This window comes from Rhipicephalus microplus, chromosome 2, assembly GCF_043290135.1.
Source record: "Rhipicephalus microplus isolate Deutch F79 chromosome 2, USDA_Rmic, whole genome shotgun sequence".
Classification (NCBI taxonomy): domain Eukaryota; kingdom Metazoa; phylum Arthropoda; class Arachnida; order Ixodida; family Ixodidae; genus Rhipicephalus; species Rhipicephalus microplus.
In genome coordinates this window covers 132954497-132971427 of record NC_134701.1, presented here as the reverse complement: position 1 = coordinate 132971427, position 16931 = coordinate 132954497, and the positions used below count along the sequence as shown (strand labels likewise).

Sequence of the window (16931 nt, the reverse complement as noted above, 5' to 3'; positions counted from 1 at the left end):
GCTGGGCTGAAATATTGTGTCAGAATGGCCGAGTGGTGGAAGGCGCCAGACTTCCTGGAAACCTTGCCCAGTGATACGAGTGTAACGAGGCTTCTGGTCCACATAAGTGTGCGTGGGTTCGAATCCCACTTCTGACAAACTTTTTTTACTTTACTACCAGCACGAAGTCAGTGTCTTCTTTTGCTGGGGCTGATATATCGTGTCAGAATGGCCGAGTGGTCTAAGGCGCCAGACTCAAGGGAAACCTTGCCCAGTGATACGAGTTTAACGAGGCTTCTGGTCCACGTATGTGTGCATGGGTTCGAATCCCTCTTCTGACAATTTTTTTTACTTCACTAACAGAACAAAGTTAATGATTACAAATAAGCAGCGCACGACGTTTTACACAAAGAGAGACGATAGGGACACCGCTGCACTCTCAACTAGTTTATTTCGTAAACGACCTTGGTTATTATACAACAAGACGGTGTACCACGTGCTACAATGACAACGTATTTTCTAAAAAGCCAACTTCGCAATCGCTCAAAGTAATCGATGCTTGGCTTATACAGTAATCTTTTCTTTTTGCGATGTGGAAGGCCTCGATCACTTCCCTTGTCATCTTATCTCTGTGGCTGGAAAGAATTTTAGTCTCAGAGAACAGCGGGGAACAGCCACATTCTAAGCAATGCCGTCTTAAGTGCGAGTAAGCATTATTAGCTAATGCTCTCTTGTGCTCCGTTAACCTTGTATTTATGCACCGGCCTGTTTGACCGATGTACATTTTCCCACATGACATGAGCAAACAGTAAACCACCGCGGTTCTGCACTCAACAAACCTTGCCCAGTCATGCGAGTTGAACGAGGCTTCCGGTCCACGTATGTGTGCGTGAGTTCGAATCCCACATCTGACAAACGTTTTTAATCTACTACCAGAACAAAGTTAGTGTCTCCTTTTGCTGGGCCTAAATATCGTGTCAGAATGGCCAAGTGGTCCAAGGCGCCAGACTTAAGGGAAACCTTGCCCAATGATACGAGTGTAACGAGGCTTCTGGTCCACGTATGTGGACGTGGGTTCGAATCTCACTTTCGTAAATTTTTTTTACATTACTACCAGCAATGAGTCAGCGTCTCCTTTTGCTGGGCTGAAATATCGTGTCAGAATGGCCGAGTGGTCGAAGGCGCCAGACTTAAGGGAAACCTTGCCGAGTGATACGGTTTGAACGAGGCTTCTGGTCCACGTATGTGGGCGTGGGTTCGAATCCCACTTCTGACAAAATTTTTTAATCTACTACAGAAGAACGTCAGTGTCTTCTTTTGCTGGGCTGAAATATCGTGTCAGAATGGCCGAGTGGTCCAAGGCGCCAGACTTAAGGGAAACCTTGCCCAGTGATAAGGGTTGAACGAGGCTTCTGGTCTACGTATGTGGGCGCGGGTTGAAATCCCACTTCTGAGAAGCTCTTTTTTTACTTTGCTACCAGCACAAAGTCAGTGTCTTCTTTTGCTGGGGCTGAAATATCGTGTCAGAATGGTCGAGTGGTCTAAGGCTCCAGACTCAAGGGAAACCTTGCCCAGTGATACGGGTTGAACGAGGCTTCTGGTCCACGTATGTGGGCGTGGGTTCGAATCCTATTCTGACAAACGTTTTTTTACTTTACTACCAGAACAAAGTCAGTGTCTCCTTTTGCTGGGCTGAAATATTGTGTCAGAATGGCCGAGTGGTGGAAGGCGCCAGACTCAAGGGAAACCTTGCCCAGTGATACGGGTTGAACGATGCTTCTGTTCCACGTATGTGTGCGTGGGTTCGAATCTCACTTCTGTCAATTTTTTTTACTTTTTCTGCCAGCACAGAGTCAGCGTCTTCTTTTGCTGGGGCTGACATATCGTATCAGAATGGCCGAGTGGTCTAAGGCGCCAGACTCAAGGGAAACCTTGCGCAGTGATACGGGTTGAACGAGGCTTCTGGTCTACGTATGTGGGCGTGGGTTAAAATCCCACTTCTGAGAAGCTCTTTTTTTACTTTACTACCAGCCCAAAGCCAGCGTCTTCTTTTGCTGGGGCTGACATATCGTATCAGAATGGCCGCGTGGTCTAAGGCGCCAGACTCAAGGGAAACCTTGCCCAGTGATACGAGTTGAACGAGGCTTCTGGTCCACGTATGTATGCATGGCTTCGAATCCCACTTCTGACAATTTTTTTTTACTTTACTACCAGAACAAAGTCAGTGTCTCCTTTTGCTGGGCTGAAATATCGTGTCAGAATGGCCGAGTGGTCGAAGGCGCCAGACTTAAGGGAAACCTTGCCGAGTGATACGGTTTGAACGAGGCTTCTGGTCCACGTATGTGGGCGTGGGTTCGAATCCCACTTCTGACAAAACTTTTTAATCTACTACCAGAAGAAAGTCAGTGTCTCCTTTTGCTGGGCTGAAATGTCGTGTCAGAATGGCCGAGTGGTCCAAGGCGCCAGACTTAAGGGAAACCTTGCCCAGTGATACGGGTTGAACGAGGCTTCTGGTCTACGTATGTGGGCGTGGGTTCGAATCCTATTCTGAAAAACGTTTTTTTACTTTACTACCAGAACAAAGTCAGTGTCTCCTTTTGCTGGGCTGAAATATTGTGTCAGAATGGCCGAGTGGTGGAAGGCGCCAGACTTAAGGGAAACCTTGCCCAGTGATACGAGTGTAACGAGGCTTCTGGTCCACGTATGTGTGCGTGGGTTCGAATCCCTTTTCTGACAAACTTTTTTTACTTTACTACCAGCACGAAGTCAGTGTCTTCTTTGGCTGCAGCTTATATATCGTGTCAGAACGGTCGAGTTGTCTAAAGCACCAGACTTAAGGGAAACATTGCCCGTTGATACGGGTTAAACGAGGCCTTTGGTCCACGTATGTGGACGTGGGTTCGAATCTCACTTCCGTAAATTTTTTTACATTACTACCAGCACAGAGTCAGCGTCTTCTTTGGTGAGGCTGACATATCGTATCAGAATGGCCGAGTGGTCGAAGGCGCCAGACTTAAGGGAAACCTTGCTCAGTGATACGGGTTGAACGAGGGTTCTGGTCCAGGTGTGTGGGCATGGGTTCAAATCCCATTTCAGACAAACTCATTTTTTTACTTTACTACCAGCACAAAGTCAGTGTCTCCTTTTGCTGGGGCTGAAATATTGTGTCAGAATGGTCGAGTGGTCTAAGGCTCCAGACTCAAGGGAAACCTTGCCCAGTGATACGGGTTGAACGGGGCTTCTGGTCCACGTATGTGCGCGTGGGTTCAAAACCTAATCTGACAAACTTTTTTTTACTTTACTACCAGAACAAAGTCAGTGTCTCCTTTTGCTGGGCTGAAATATTGTGTCAGAATGGCCGAGTGGCCGAAGGCGCCAGATATAAGGGAAACCTTGCCCAGTGATACGGGTTGAATGAGGCTTCTGGTCCACGTATGTGGGCGTGGGTTCGAATCCCACTTCTGACAAACTCTTTTTTTATTTACTACCAGCACAAAGTCAGTGTCTCTTTTTGCTGGGCTGAAATATTGTGTCATAATGGCCGAGTGGTCGAAGGCACCAGACTTAAGGGAAACCTTGCCCAGTGATACGGGTTGAACGAGGCTTCTGGTCCACGTATGTGGGCGTGGGTTCGAATCCTATTCTGACAAACTTTTTTTTACTTTACTACCAGAACAAAGTCAGTGTCTCCTTTTGCTGGGCTGAAATATTGTGTCAGAATGGCCGAGTGGTGGAAGGCGCCAGACTTCATGGAAACCTTGCCCAGTGATACGAGTGTAACGAGGCTTCTGGTCCACGTAAGTGTGCGTGGGTTCGAATCCCACTTTTGACAAACTTTTTTTACGTTACTACCAGCACGAAGTCAGTGTCTTCTTTTGCTGGGGCTGATATATCGTGTCAGAATGGCCGAGTGGTCTAAGGCGCCAGACTCAAGGGAAACCTTGCCCAGTGATACGAGTTGAACGAGGCTTCTGGTCCACGTATGTGTGCATGGGTTCAAATCCCTCTTCTGACAATTTTTTTTTACTTCACTAACAGAACAAAGTCAGCGTCTTCTTTCGCTGGGGCTGAAATATTGTGGCAGAATGGCCGAGTCGTCGAAGGTGCTAGACTGAAGGGAAACCTTGCCCAGTCATGCGAGTTGAACAAGGCTTCCGGTCCACGTATGTGTGCGTGAGTTCGAATCCCACTTCTGACAAACGTTTTTAATCTACTACCAGAACAAAGTTAGTGTCTCCTTTTGCTGGGCCTAAATATCGTGTCAGAATGGCCAAGTGGTCCAAGGCGCCAGACTTAAGGGAAACCTTGCCCAATGATACGAGTGTAACGAGGCCTTTGGTCCACGTATGTGGACGTGGGTTCGAATCTCACTTCCGTAAATTTTTTTTACATTACTACCAGCACAGAGTCAGCGTCTTCTTTGGTGAGGCTGACATATCGTATCAGAATGGCCGAGTGGTCGAAGGCGCCAGACTTAAGGGAAACCTTGCTCAGTGATACGGGTTGAACGAGGGTTCTGGTCCAGGTGTGTGGGCATGGGTTCAAATCCCATTTCAGACAAACTCATTTTTTTACTTTACTACCAGCACAAAGTCAGTGTCTCCTTTTGCTGGGCTGAAATATTGTGTCAGAATGGCCGAGTGGTCGAAGGCGCCAGACTTAGGGTAAACCTTGCCCAATAATACGAGTGTAACGAGGCTTCTGGTCCACGTAAGTGTGCGTGGGTTCGAATCCCACTTCTGACAAACTTTTTTTACTTTACTACCAGCACGAAGTCAGTGTCTTCTTTTGCTGGGGCTGATATATCGTGTCAGAATGGCCGAGTGGTCTAAGGCGCCAGACTCAAGGGAAACCTTGCCCAGGGATACGGGTTGAACGAGGCTTCTGGTCCACGTATGTGGGCGTGGGTTTAAATCCCACTTCTGACAAACTTTTTTTTACTTTACTAACAGAACAATGTCAGTGTCTGCTTTTGCTGGTTTGATGTGTCGTGGCCCAATGGCCGAGTGGTCTAAGGCGCCAGACTCAAGGGAAACCTTGCCCAGTGATACGAGTTGAACGAGGCTTCTGGTCCACGTATGTGTGCATGGGTTCGAATCCCTCTTCTGACAATTTTTTTTACTTCACTAACAGAACAAAGTCAGCGTCTCCTTTTGCTGGGGCTGAAATATTGTGGCAGAATGGCCGAGTCGTCGAAGGTGCTAGACTGAAGGGAAACCTTGCCCAGTCATGCGAGTTGAACGAGGCTTCCGGTCCACGTATGTGTGCGTGAGTTCGAATCCCACTTCTGACAAACGTTTTTAATCTACTACCAGAACAAAGTTTGTGTCTCCTTTTGCTGGGGCTGATAAATCGTGTCAGAATGGCCGAGTGGTCTAAGGCGCCAGACTCAAGGGAAACCTTGCCCAGTGATACGTGTTGAACGAGGCTTCTGGTCCACGTATGTGTGCATGGGTTCGAATCCCTCTTCTGACAATTTTTTATTTACTTCACTAACAGAACAAAGTCAGCGTCTCCTTTCGCTGGGGCTGAAATATTGTGGCAGAATGGCCGAGTCGTCGAAGGTGCTAGACTGAAGGGAAACCTTGCCCAGTCATGCGAGTTGAACGAGGCTTCCGGTCCACGTATGTGTGCGTGAGTTCGAATCCCACTTCTGACAAACGTTTTTAATCTACTACCAGAACAAAGTTAGTGTCTCCTTTTGCTGGGCCTAAATATCGTGTCAGAATGGCCAAGTGGTCCAAGGCGCCAGACTTAAGGGAAACCTTGCCCAATGATACGAGTGTAACGAGGCTTCTGGTCCACGTATGTGGACGTGGGTTCGAATCTCACTTCCGTAAATTTTTTTTACATTACTACCAGCAATGAGTCAGCGTCTCCTTTTGCTGGGCTGAAATATCGTGTCAGAATGGCCGAGTGGTCGAAGGCGCCAGACTTAAGGGAAACCTTGCCGAGTGATACGGTTTGAACGAGGCTTCTGGTTCACGTATGTGGGCGTGGGTTCGAATCCCACTTCTGACAAACTTTTTTAATCTACTACCAGAAGAAAGTCAGTGTCTTCTTTTGCTGGGCTGAAATATCGTGTCAGAATGGCCGAGTGGTCCAAGGCGCCAGACTTAAGGGAAACCTTGCCCAGTGATACGGGTTGAACGAGGCTTCTGGTCTACGTATGTGGGCGCGGGTTGAAATCCCACTATTGAGAAGCTCTTTTTTTTTACTTTGCTACCAGCACAAAGTCAGTGTCTTCTTTTGCTGGGGCTGAAATATCGTGTCAGAATGGTCGAGTGGTCTAAGGCTCCAGACTCAAGGGAAACCTTGCCCAGTGATACGGGTTGAACGAGGCTTCTGGTCCACGTATGTGTGCGTGGGTTCGAATCCCTTTTCTGACAAACTTTTTTTACTTTACTACCAGCACGAAGTCAGTGTCTTCTTTTGCTGGGGCTGATATATCGTGTCAGAATGGCCGAGTGGTCTAAGGCGCCAGACTCAAGGGAAACCGTGCCCAGTCATACGAGTTGAACGAGGCATCTGGTCCACGTATGTGTGCGTGAATGCGAATCGCGCTTCTGACAAACTTTTTTTACTTTACTACCAGAACAAAGTCAGTGTCTTCTTTTGCTGCAGCTTATATATCGTGTCAGAACGGCCGAGTTGTCTAAGGCACCAGACTTAACGAAAACATTGCCCGTTGATACGGGTTAAACGAGGCCTTTGGTCCACGTATGTGGACGTGGGTTCGAATCTCACTTCCGTAAATTTTTTTTACATTACTACCAGCACAGAGTCAGCGTCTTCTTTGGTGAGGCTGACATATCGTATCAGAATGGCCGAGTGGTCGAAGGCGCCAGACTTAAGGTAAACCTTGCCCAATAATACGAGTGTAACGAGGCTTCTGGTCCACGTAAGTGTGCGTGGGTTCCGATCCCACTTCTGACAAACGTTTTTTACTTTACTACCAGCAAGAAGTCAGTGTCTTCTTTTGCTGGGGCTGATATATCGTATCAGAATGGCCGAGTGGTCTAAGGCGCCAGACTCAAGGGAAACCTTGCCCAGGGATACGGGTTGAACGAGGCTTCTGGTCCACGTATGTGGGCGTGGGTTTAAATCCCACTTCTGACAAACTTTTTTTTACTTTACTAACAGAACAATGTCAGTGTCTCCTTTTGCTGGTTTGATGTGTCGTGTCCCAATGGCCGAGTGGTCTAAGGCGCCAGACTCAAGGGAAACCTTGCCCAGTGATGCGGGTTGAACGAGGCTTCTGGTCTACGTATGTAGGCGTGGGTTGAAATCTCACTTCTGAGAAGCTCTTTTTTTACTTTACTACCATCACAAAGTCAGTGTCTCCTTTTGCTGGGGCTGAAATATCGTGTCAGTATGGCCGAGTGGCCTAAGGCTCCAGACTCAAGCAAAACCTTGCCCAGTGATACGGGTTGAACGAGGCTTTTGGTCCACGTATGTGGGCGTAGGTTCGAATCCCACTTCTGACAAACTTTTTTTACTTTACTACCAGCACGAAGTCAGTGTCTTCTCTTGCTGGGGCTGATATATCGTGTCAGAATGGCCGAGTGGTCTAAGGCGCCAGACTCAAGAGAAACCATGCCCAGTGATAGGGGTTGAACGAGGCTTCTGGTCCACGTATGTGGGCGTGGGTTCGAATCCCTCTTCCGACAAACTTTTTTACTTCACTAACGAAACAAAGTCAGTGTCTCCTTTTGCTGGGGCTGACATATCGTATCAGAATGGCCGAGTGGTCTAAGGCGCCAGACTGAAGGGAAACCTTGCCCGGTGATGCGAGTTGAACGAGGCTTCTGTTCCACGTATGTGTGCGTGGGTTCAAATCTCACTTCTGACAAACTTTTTTTATTTTAGTACAAGAACAAAGCCAGTGTCTCCTTTGGTTAGGACTAAAATATCGTGTCAGAATGGCCGAGTGGTCGAAGGCGCCAGACTTAAGGGAAACCTTGCCCAGTGATACGGGTTGAATGAGGCTTCTGGTCCACGTACGTGGGCGTGGGTTCGAATCCCACTTCTGACAAAATTTTTTTAATCTACTACCAGCACGAAGGCAGTACCATCTTTTGCTGGGGCTGATATATCGTATCAGAATGGCTGAGTGGTATAAGGCGGCAGACTAAAGGGAAACCTTACCCAGTGATACGAGTTGAATGAGGCTTCTGGTGCACGTTTGTGTGCGTGGGTTCCAATCCCTCTTCTAACAAACTTTTTTTTACTTCACTAACAGAACAAAGTCAGCGTCTCCTTTTGCTGGGGCTGACATATCGTGTCAGAATGGCCGAGTGGTCCAAGGCGCCAGACTTAAGGGAAACCTTGCCCAGTGATACGGGTTGAACGAGGCTTCTGGTCTACGTATGTGGGCGCGGTTTGAAATCCCACTTCTGAGAAGCTCTTTTTTTTACTTTGCTACCAGCACAAAGTCAGTGTCTTCTTTTGCTGGGGCTGAAATATCGTGTCAGAATGGTCGAGTGGTCTAAGGCTCCAGACTCAAGGGAAACCTTGCCCAGTGATACGGGTTGAACGAGGCTTCTGGTCCACGTATGTGGGCGTGGGTTCGAATCCTATTCTGACAAACTTTTTTTTACTTTACTACCAGAACAAAGTCAGTGTCTCCTTTTGCTGGGCTGAAATATTGTGTCAGAATGGCCGAGTGGTCTAAGGCGCCAGACTCAAGGGAAACCGTGCCCAGTCATACGAGTTGAACGAGGCATCTGGTCCACGTATGTGTGCGTGAATGCGAATCGCGCTTCTGTCAAACTTTTTTTACTTTACTACCAGAACAAAGTCAGTGTCTTCTTTTGCTGCAGCTTATATATCGTGTCAGAACGGCCGAGTTGTCTAAGGCACCAGACTTAACGAAAACATTGCCCGTTGATACGGGTTAAACGAGGCCTTTGGTCCACGTATGTGGACGTGGGTTCGAATCTCACTTCCGTAAATTTTTTTTACATTACTACCAGCACAGAGTCAGCGTCTTCTTTGGTGAGCCTGACATATCGTATCAGAATGGCCGAGTGGTCGAAGGCGCCAGACTTGAGGGAAACCTTGCTCAGTGATACGGGTTGAACGAGGGTTCTGGTCCAGGTGTGTGGGCATTGGTTCAAATCCCATTTCAGACAAACTCATTTTTTTACTTTACTACCAGCACAAAGTCAGTGTCTCCTTTTGCTGGGCTGAAATATTGTGTCAGAATGGCCGAGTGGTCGAAGGCGCCAGACTTAAGGTAAACTTTGCCCAATAATACGAGTGTAACGAGGCTTCTGGTCCACGTAAGTGTGCGTGGGTTCCGATCCCACTTCTGACAAACTTTTTTTACTTTACTACCAGCAAGAAGTCAGTGTCTTCTTTTGCTGGGGCTGATATATCGTGTCAGAATGGCCGAGTGGTCTAAGGCGCCAGACTCAAGGGAAACCTTGCCCAGGGATACGGGTTGAACGAGGCTTCTGGTCCACGTATGTGGGCGTGGGTTTAAATCCCACTTCTGACAAACTTTTTTTTACTTTACTAACAGAACAATGTCAGTGTCTCCTTTTGCTGGTTTGATGTGTCGTGTCCCAATGGCCGAGTGGTCTAAGGCGCCAGACTCAAGGGAAACCTTGCCCAGTGATGCGGGTTGAACGAGGCTTCTGGTCTACGTATGTAGGCGTGGGTTGAAATCTCACTTCTGAGAAGCTCTTTTTTTTACTTTACTACCATCACAAAGTCAGTGTCTCCTTTTGCTGGGGCTGAAATATCGTGTCAGAATGGCCGAGTGGCCTAAGGCTCCAGACTCAAGCAAAACCTTGCCCAGTGATACGGGTTGAACGAGGCTTTTGGTCCACGTATGTGGGCGTAGGTTCGAATCCCACTTCTGACAAACTTTTTTTACTTTACTACCAGCACGAAGTCAGTGTCTTCTTTTGCTGGGCTGAAATATCGTGTCAGAATGGCCGAGTGGTCCAAGGCGCCAGACTTAAGGGAAACCTTGCCCAGTGATACGGGTTGAACGAGGCTTCTGGTCTACGTATGTGGGCGCGGGTTGAAATCCCACTTCTGAGAAGCTCTTTTTTTTACTTTGCTACCAGCACAAAGTCAGTGTCTTCTTTTGCTGGGGCTGAAATATCGTGTCAGAATGGTCGAGTGGTCTAAGGCTCCAGACTCAAGGGAAACCTTGCCCAGTGATACGGGTTGAACGAGGCTTCTGGTCCACGTATGTGTGCGTGGGTTCGAATCCCTTTTCTGACAAACTTTTTTTACTTTACTACCAGCACGAAGTCAGTGTCTTCTTTTGCTGGGGCTGATATATCGTGTCAGAATGGCCGAGTGGTCTAAGGCGCCAGACTCAAGGGAAACCGTGCCCAGTCATACGAGTTGAACGAGGCATCTGGTCCACGTATGTGTGCGTGAATGCGAATCGCGCTTCTGACAAACTTTTTTTACTTTACTACCAGAACAAAGTCAGTGTCTTCTTTTGCTGCAGCTTATATATCGTGTCAGAACGGCCGAGTTGTCTAAGGCACCAGACTTAACGAAAACATTGCCCGTTGATACGGGTTAAACGAGGCCTTTGGTCCACGTATGTGGACGTGGGTTCGAATCTCACTTCCGTAAATTTTTTTTACATTACTACCAGCACAGAGTCAGCGTCTTCTTTGGTGAGGCTGACATATCGTATCAGAATGGCCGAGTGGTCGAAGGCGCCAGACTTAAGGTAAACCTTGCCCAATAATACGAGTGTAACGAGGCTTCTGGTCCACGTAAGTGTGCGTGGGTTCCGATCCCACTTCTGACAAACGTTTTTTACTTTACTACCAGCAAGAAGTCAGTGTCTTCTTTTGCTGGGGCTGATATATCGTATCAGAATGGCCGAGTGGTCTAAGGCGCCAGACTCAAGGGAAACCTTGCCCAGGGATACGGGTTGAACGAGGCTTCTGGTCCACGTATGTGGGCGTGGGTTTAAATCCCACTTCTGACAAACTTTTTTTTACTTTACTAACAGAACAATGTCAGTGTCTCCTTTTGCTGGTTTGATGTGTCGTGTCCCAATGGCCGAGTGGTCTAAGGCGCCAGACTCAAGGGAAACCTTGCCCAGTGATGCGGGTTGAACGAGGCTTCTGGTCTACGTATGTAGGCGTGGGTTGAAATCTCACTTCTGAGAAGCTCTTTTTTTACTTTACTACCATCACAAAGTCAGTGTCTCCTTTTGCTGGGGCTGAAATATCGTGTCAGTATGGCCGAGTGGCCTAAGGCTCCAGACTCAAGCAAAACCTTGCCCAGTGATACGGGTTGAACGAGGCTTTTGGTCCACGTATGTGGGCGTAGGTTCGAATCCCACTTCTGACAAACTTTTTTTACTTTACTACCAGCACGAAGTCAGTGTCTTCTCTTGCTGGGGCTGATATATCGTGTCAGAATGGCCGAGTGGTCTAAGGCGCCAGACTCAAGAGAAACCATGCCCAGTGATAGGGGTTGAACGAGGCTTCTGGTCCACGTATGTGGGCGTGGGTTCGAATCCCTCTTCCGACAAACTTTTTTACTTCACTAACGAAACAAAGTCAGTGTCTCCTTTTGCTGGGGCTGACATATCGTATCAGAATGGCCGAGTGGTCTAAGGCGCCAGACTGAAGGGAAACCTTGCCCGGTGATGCGAGTTGAACGAGGCTTCTGTTCCACGTATGTGTGCGTGGGTTCAAATCTCACTTCTGACAAACTTTTTTTATTTTAGTACAAGAACAAAGCCAGTGTCTCCTTTGGTTAGGACTAAAATATCGTGTCAGAATGGCCGAGTGGTCGAAGGCGCCAGACTTAAGGGAAACCTTGCCCAGTGATACGGGTTGAATGAGGCTTCTGGTCCACGTACGTGGGCGTGGGTTCGAATCCCACTTCTGACAAAATTTTTTTAATCTACTACCAGCACGAAGGCAGTACCATCTTTTGCTGGGGCTGATATATCGTATCAGAATGGCTGAGTGGTATAAGGCGGCAGACTAAAGGGAAACCTTACCCAGTGATACGAGTTGAATGAGGCTTCTGGTGCACGTTTGTGTGCGTGGGTTCCAATCCCTCTTCTAACAAACTTTTTTTTACTTCACTAACAGAACAAAGTCAGCGTCTCCTTTTGCTGGGGCTGACATATCGTGTCAGAATGGCCGAGTGGTCCAAGGCGCCAGACTTAAGGGAAACCTTGCCCAGTGATACGGGTTGAACGAGGCTTCTGGTCTACGTATGTGGGCGCGGTTTGAAATCCCACTTCTGAGAAGCTCTTTTTTTTACTTTGCTACCAGCACAAAGTCAGTGTCTTCTTTTGCTGGGGCTGAAATATCGTGTCAGAATGGTCGAGTGGTCTAAGGCTCCAGACTCAAGGGAAACCTTGCCCAGTGATACGGGTTGAACGAGGCTTCTGGTCCACGTATGTGGGCGTGGGTTCGAATCCTATTCTGACAAACTTTTTTTTACTTTACTACCAGAACAAAGTCAGTGTCTCCTTTTGCTGGGCTGAAATATTGTGTCAGAATGGCCGAGTGGTGGAAGGCGCCAGACTTCATGGAAACCTCGCCCAGTGATACGAGTGTAACGAGGCTTCTGGTCCACGTATGTGTGCGTGGATTCGAATCCCTTTTCTGACAAACTTTTTTTACTTTACTACCAGCACGAAGTCAGTGTCTTCTTTTGCTGGGGCTGATATATCGTGTCAGAATGGCCGAGTTGTCTAAGGCACCAGACTTAGGGGAAACATTGCCCGGTGATACGGGTTAAACGAGGCCTTTGGTCCACGTATGTGGACGTGGGTTCGAATCCCACTTCTGACAATCTTTTTTTACTTTACTACCAGCATAAAGTCAGTGTTTTTTTGCTGGGGCTGAAATATCGTGTCAGAATGGTCGAGTGGTCTAAGGCTCCAGACTCAAGGGAAACCTTGCCCAGTGATACGAGTTGAACGAGGCTTCTGGTACACCTATGTGTGCGTGGGTTCGAATCCCACTTCTGTCAATTTTTTTTACTTTACTACCAGCACAGAGTCAGCGTCTTCTTTTGCTGGGCCGAAATATTGCGTCAGAATTGCCGAGTGGTCGAAGGCGCCAGACTTAAGGGAAACCTTGCCCAGTGATACGGGTTGAACGAGGCGTCTGGTCCACGTGTGGGGGCGTGGGTTTGAATCCCACTTCTGACAAATTTTTTAATCTACTACCAGAAGAAAGTCAGTGTCTTCTTTTGCTGGCCTGAAATATCGTGTCAGAATGGCCGAGTGGTCCAAGGCACCAGACTTAAAGGAAACCTTGCCCAGTGATACGGGTTGAACGAGGCTTCTGGTCTACGTATGTGGGCGTGGGTTAAAATCGCACTTCTGAGAAGTTCTTTTTTTTACTTCACTACCAGCACTAAGTCAGTGTCTTCTTTTGCTGGGGCTGAAATATCGTGTCGGAATGGTCGAGTGGTCTAAGGCTCCAGACTCAAGGGAAACCTTGCCCAGTGATATGGGTTGAACGAGGCTTCTGGTCCACGTATGTGGGCGTGGGTTCGAATCCTATTCTGACAAACTTTTTTTCACTTTACTACCAGAACAAAGTCAGTGTCTCCTTTTGCTGGGCAGAAAAATTGTGTCAGAATGGCCGAGTGGTCTAAGGCGCCAGACTGAAGGGAAACCTTTCCCGGTGATGCGAGTGTAACGAGGCTTCTGGTCCATGTGTGCGTGGGTTCGAATCTCACTTCTGTCAATTTTTTTTAATTTACTACCAGCACAAAGTCAGTGTCTCTTTTTGCTGGGCTGAAATATTGTGTCAGAATGGCCGAGTGGTTGAAGGTGCTAGACTCAAGGGAAACCTTGCCCAGTCATTCGAGTTGAACGAGGCCTCTGGTCCACCTATGTGTGCGTGAGTTCGAATCCCACTTCTGACAAAATTTTTTAATCTACTACCAGCACGAAGTCAGTGTCTTCTCTTGCTGGGGCTGATATATCGTGTAAGAATGGCCGAGTGGTCTAAGGCGCCAGACTCAAGAGAAACCATGCCCAGTGATAGGGGTTGAACGAGGCTTCTGGTCCACGTATGTGGGCGTGGGTTCGAATCCCTCTTCCGACAAACTTTTTTACTTCACTAACGAAACAAAGTCAGTGTCTCCTTTGCTGGGGCTGACATATCGTATCAGAATGGCCGAGTGGTCTAAGGCGCCAGAATGAAGGGAAACCTTGCCCGGTGATGCGAGTTGAACGAGGCTTCTGTTCCACGTATGTGTGCGTGGGTTCGAATCTCACTTCTGACAAACTTTTTTTATTTTAGTACAAGAACAAAGCCAGTGTCTCCTTTGGTTAGGACTAAAATATCGTGTCAGAATGGCCGAGTGGTCGAAGGCGCCAGACTTAAGGGAAACCTTGCCCAGTGATACGGGTTGAATGAGGCTTCTGGTCCACGTACGTGGGCGTGGGTTCGAATCCCACTTCTGACAAACTCTTTTTTTATTTACTACCAGCACAAAGTCAGTGTCTCTTTTTGCAGGAAATATTGTGTCAGAATGGCCGAGTGGTCGGAGGCGCTAGACTCAAGGGAAACCGTGCCCAGTCATACGAGTTGAACGAGGCTTCTGGTCCACGTATGTGTGCGTGGGTGCGAATCCTACTTCTGACAAACTTTTTTTACTTTACTACCAGAACAAAGTCAGTGTCTTCTTTTGCTGCAGCTTACATATCGTGTCAGAACGGCCGAGTTGTCTAAGGCACCAGACTTAAGGGATACATTGCCCGTTGATACGGGTTAAACGAGGCCTTTGGTCCACGTACGTATGTGGACGTGGGTTCGAATCTCACTTCCGTCAATTTTTTGTACTTTACTTTCAGCACAGAGTCAGCGTCTTCTTTGGTGAGGCTGACATATCGTATCAGAATGGCCGAGTGGTCGAAGGCGCCAGAATTAAGGGAAACCTTGCTCAGTGATACGGGTTGAACGAGGATTCTGGTCCAGGTGTGTGGGCGTGGGTTCAAATCCCATTTCAGACAAACTCTTTTTTTACTTTACTACGAGCATAAAGTCAGTGTCATCTTTTGCTGGGGCTGATATATCGTATCAGAATGGCCGAGTTGTCTAAGGCGCCAGACTCAAGTTAAACCTTGCCCAGTGATACGAGTTGAACGAGGCTTCTGGTACACTTATGCGTGCGTGGATTTGAATCCCACTTTTGTCAATTTTTTTAACTTTACTACCAGCACAGAGTCAGCGTCTTCTTTTGCTGGGGCTGACATATCGTATCATAATGGCCGAGTTGTCTAAGGCACCAGACTTAGGGGAAACATTGCCCGGTGATACGGGTTAAACGAGGCCTTTGGTCCACGTATGTGGACGTGGGTTCGAATCCCGCTTCTGACAATCTTTTTTTTACTTTACTACCAGCACAAAGTCAGTGTCTCCTTTTGCTGGGGCTGAAATATCGTGTCAGAATGGCCGAGTGGTCTAAGACTCCAGACTCAAGGGAAACCGTGCCCAGTCATACGAGATAAACGAGGCTTCTGGTCCACGTATGTGTGCGTGGGTGCGAATCCCACTTCTGACAAACTGTTTTTACTTTACTACCAGAACAAAGTCAGTGTCTTCTTTTGCTTCAGCTTATATATCGTGTCAGAACGGCCGAGTTGTCTAAGGCACCAGACTTAGGGGAAACATTGCCCGGTGATACGGGTTAAACGAGGCCTTTGGTCCACGTATGTGGACGTGGGTTCGAATCCCTCTTCCGACAAACTTTTTTTACTTCACTAACGAAACAAAGTCAGTGTCTCCTTTTGCTGGGGCTGACATATCGTGTCAGAATGGCCGAGTGGTGTAAGGCACCAGACTGAAGGGAAACCTTGCCCGGTGATGCGAGTTGAACGAGGCTTCTCGTCCACGTATGTGTGCGTGGGTTCGAATCTCACTTCTGTCAATTTTTTTAAATTTACTACCAGCACAAAGTCAGTGTCTCCTTTTGCTGGGCTGAAATATTGTGTCAGAATGGCCGAGTGGTCGAAGGTGCTAGACTCAAGGGAAACCTTGCCCAGTCATACGAGATGAACTAGGCTTCTGGTCCACGTATGTGTGCGTGGGTTCGAATCCCACTTCTGACAAAAATTTTTTAATCTACTACCAGAAGAAAGTCAGTGTCTCCTTTTGCTGGGCTGAAATATCGTGTCAGAATGGCCGAATGGTCCAAGGCGCCAGACTCAAGGGAAACCTTGTCCAGTGAAACGGGTTTAACGAGGCTTCTGGTCTACGTTGAGGGCGTCGGTTGAAATCCCACTTCTGAGAAGCTCTTTTGTTTACTTTACTACCAGCACAAAGTCAGTGTCTCCTTTTGCTGGGGCTGAAATATCGTGTCAGAATGGCCGAGTGGTCTAAGACTCCAGACTCAAGGGAAACCGTGCCCAGTCATACGAGATAAACGAGGCTTCTGGTCCACGTATGTGTGCGTGGGTGCGAATCCCACTTCTTACAAACTGTTTTTACTTTACTACCAGAACAATGTCAGTGTCTTCTTTTGCTTCAGCTTATATACCGTGTCAGGACGGCCGAGTTGTCTAAGGCACCAGACTTAGGGGAAACATTGCCCGGTGATACGGGTTAAACGAGGCCTTTGGTCCACGTATGTGGACGTGGGTTCGAATCCCACTTCTGACAATCTTTTTTTACTTTACTACCAGCATAAAGTCAGTGTTTTTTTGCTGGGGCTGAAATATCGTGTCAGAATGGTCGAGTGGTCTAAGGCTCCAGACTCAAGGGAAACCTTGCCCAGTGATACGAGTTGAACGAGGCTTCTGGTACACGTATGTGTGCGTGGGTTCGAATCCCACTTCTGTCAATTTTTTTTACTTTACTACCAGCACAGAGTCAGCGTCTTCTTTTGCTGGGCCGAAATATTGCGTCAGAATCGCCGAGTGGTCGAAGGCGCCAGACTTAAGGGAAACCTTGCCCAGTGATACGGGTTGAACGAGGCGTCTG

At 47.8% G+C, this 16931-nt stretch overlaps 23 non-coding genes across 23 annotated transcripts; all 23 read left to right on the top strand.

Annotated features, from left to right (window-relative positions):
• The first annotated feature begins 18 nt into the window (after window positions 1-18).
• On the top strand, window positions 19-137 carry TRNAG-UCC (transfer RNA glycine (anticodon UCC)). The gene is made up of 2 exons: window positions 19-56; window positions 92-137. It is a non-coding gene; the product is annotated as a tRNA-Gly (tRNA).
• A 999-nt stretch (window positions 138-1136) lies between these two features.
• TRNAL-UAA (transfer RNA leucine (anticodon UAA)) lies at window positions 1137-1255 on the top strand. Its single transcript has 2 exons — window positions 1137-1174; window positions 1210-1255. It is a non-coding gene; the product is annotated as a tRNA-Leu (tRNA).
• Window positions 1256-1866: 611 nt separating this feature from the next.
• TRNAL-CAA (transfer RNA leucine (anticodon CAA)) lies at window positions 1867-1985 on the top strand. The gene is made up of 2 exons: window positions 1867-1904; window positions 1940-1985. It is a non-coding gene; the product is annotated as a tRNA-Leu (tRNA).
• Window positions 1986-2233: 248 nt separating this feature from the next.
• On the top strand, window positions 2234-2352 carry TRNAL-UAA (transfer RNA leucine (anticodon UAA)). Its single transcript has 2 exons — window positions 2234-2271; window positions 2307-2352. It is a non-coding gene; the product is annotated as a tRNA-Leu (tRNA).
• A 244-nt stretch (window positions 2353-2596) lies between these two features.
• On the top strand, window positions 2597-2715 carry TRNAL-UAA (transfer RNA leucine (anticodon UAA)). The gene is made up of 2 exons: window positions 2597-2634; window positions 2670-2715. It is a non-coding gene; the product is annotated as a tRNA-Leu (tRNA).
• Window positions 2716-3327: 612 nt separating this feature from the next.
• TRNAL-UAA (transfer RNA leucine (anticodon UAA)) lies at window positions 3328-3446 on the top strand. The gene is made up of 2 exons: window positions 3328-3365; window positions 3401-3446. It is a non-coding gene; the product is annotated as a tRNA-Leu (tRNA).
• A 1159-nt stretch (window positions 3447-4605) lies between these two features.
• TRNAL-UAG (transfer RNA leucine (anticodon UAG)) lies at window positions 4606-4724 on the top strand. Its single transcript has 2 exons — window positions 4606-4643; window positions 4679-4724. It is a non-coding gene; the product is annotated as a tRNA-Leu (tRNA).
• A 64-nt stretch (window positions 4725-4788) lies between these two features.
• TRNAL-CAA (transfer RNA leucine (anticodon CAA)) lies at window positions 4789-4907 on the top strand. The gene is made up of 2 exons: window positions 4789-4826; window positions 4862-4907. It is a non-coding gene; the product is annotated as a tRNA-Leu (tRNA).
• A 974-nt stretch (window positions 4908-5881) lies between these two features.
• TRNAL-UAA (transfer RNA leucine (anticodon UAA)) lies at window positions 5882-6000 on the top strand. Its single transcript has 2 exons — window positions 5882-5919; window positions 5955-6000. It is a non-coding gene; the product is annotated as a tRNA-Leu (tRNA).
• Window positions 6001-6979: 979 nt separating this feature from the next.
• TRNAL-CAA (transfer RNA leucine (anticodon CAA)) lies at window positions 6980-7098 on the top strand. The gene is made up of 2 exons: window positions 6980-7017; window positions 7053-7098. It is a non-coding gene; the product is annotated as a tRNA-Leu (tRNA).
• A 432-nt stretch (window positions 7099-7530) lies between these two features.
• TRNAL-CAA (transfer RNA leucine (anticodon CAA)) lies at window positions 7531-7649 on the top strand. The gene is made up of 2 exons: window positions 7531-7568; window positions 7604-7649. It is a non-coding gene; the product is annotated as a tRNA-Leu (tRNA).
• A 246-nt stretch (window positions 7650-7895) lies between these two features.
• TRNAL-UAA (transfer RNA leucine (anticodon UAA)) lies at window positions 7896-8014 on the top strand. Its single transcript has 2 exons — window positions 7896-7933; window positions 7969-8014. It is a non-coding gene; the product is annotated as a tRNA-Leu (tRNA).
• Window positions 8015-9362: 1348 nt separating this feature from the next.
• TRNAL-CAA (transfer RNA leucine (anticodon CAA)) lies at window positions 9363-9481 on the top strand. The gene is made up of 2 exons: window positions 9363-9400; window positions 9436-9481. It is a non-coding gene; the product is annotated as a tRNA-Leu (tRNA).
• A 250-nt stretch (window positions 9482-9731) lies between these two features.
• On the top strand, window positions 9732-9850 carry TRNAL-CAA (transfer RNA leucine (anticodon CAA)). Its single transcript has 2 exons — window positions 9732-9769; window positions 9805-9850. It is a non-coding gene; the product is annotated as a tRNA-Leu (tRNA).
• Window positions 9851-10829: 979 nt separating this feature from the next.
• On the top strand, window positions 10830-10948 carry TRNAL-CAA (transfer RNA leucine (anticodon CAA)). Its single transcript has 2 exons — window positions 10830-10867; window positions 10903-10948. It is a non-coding gene; the product is annotated as a tRNA-Leu (tRNA).
• A 432-nt stretch (window positions 10949-11380) lies between these two features.
• TRNAL-CAA (transfer RNA leucine (anticodon CAA)) lies at window positions 11381-11499 on the top strand. The gene is made up of 2 exons: window positions 11381-11418; window positions 11454-11499. It is a non-coding gene; the product is annotated as a tRNA-Leu (tRNA).
• A 246-nt stretch (window positions 11500-11745) lies between these two features.
• TRNAL-UAA (transfer RNA leucine (anticodon UAA)) lies at window positions 11746-11864 on the top strand. Its single transcript has 2 exons — window positions 11746-11783; window positions 11819-11864. It is a non-coding gene; the product is annotated as a tRNA-Leu (tRNA).
• Window positions 11865-12663: 799 nt separating this feature from the next.
• On the top strand, window positions 12664-12782 carry TRNAL-UAG (transfer RNA leucine (anticodon UAG)). Its single transcript has 2 exons — window positions 12664-12701; window positions 12737-12782. It is a non-coding gene; the product is annotated as a tRNA-Leu (tRNA).
• Window positions 12783-12844: 62 nt separating this feature from the next.
• On the top strand, window positions 12845-12963 carry TRNAL-CAA (transfer RNA leucine (anticodon CAA)). The gene is made up of 2 exons: window positions 12845-12882; window positions 12918-12963. It is a non-coding gene; the product is annotated as a tRNA-Leu (tRNA).
• Window positions 12964-13932: 969 nt separating this feature from the next.
• Window positions 13933-14051, top strand: TRNAL-CAA (transfer RNA leucine (anticodon CAA)). The gene is made up of 2 exons: window positions 13933-13970; window positions 14006-14051. It is a non-coding gene; the product is annotated as a tRNA-Leu (tRNA).
• A 245-nt stretch (window positions 14052-14296) lies between these two features.
• Window positions 14297-14415, top strand: TRNAL-UAA (transfer RNA leucine (anticodon UAA)). Its single transcript has 2 exons — window positions 14297-14334; window positions 14370-14415. It is a non-coding gene; the product is annotated as a tRNA-Leu (tRNA).
• Window positions 14416-15941: 1526 nt separating this feature from the next.
• On the top strand, window positions 15942-16060 carry TRNAL-CAA (transfer RNA leucine (anticodon CAA)). The gene is made up of 2 exons: window positions 15942-15979; window positions 16015-16060. It is a non-coding gene; the product is annotated as a tRNA-Leu (tRNA).
• A 612-nt stretch (window positions 16061-16672) lies between these two features.
• TRNAL-CAA (transfer RNA leucine (anticodon CAA)) lies at window positions 16673-16791 on the top strand. Its single transcript has 2 exons — window positions 16673-16710; window positions 16746-16791. It is a non-coding gene; the product is annotated as a tRNA-Leu (tRNA).
• The last annotated feature ends 140 nt before the right edge of the window (window positions 16792-16931 follow it).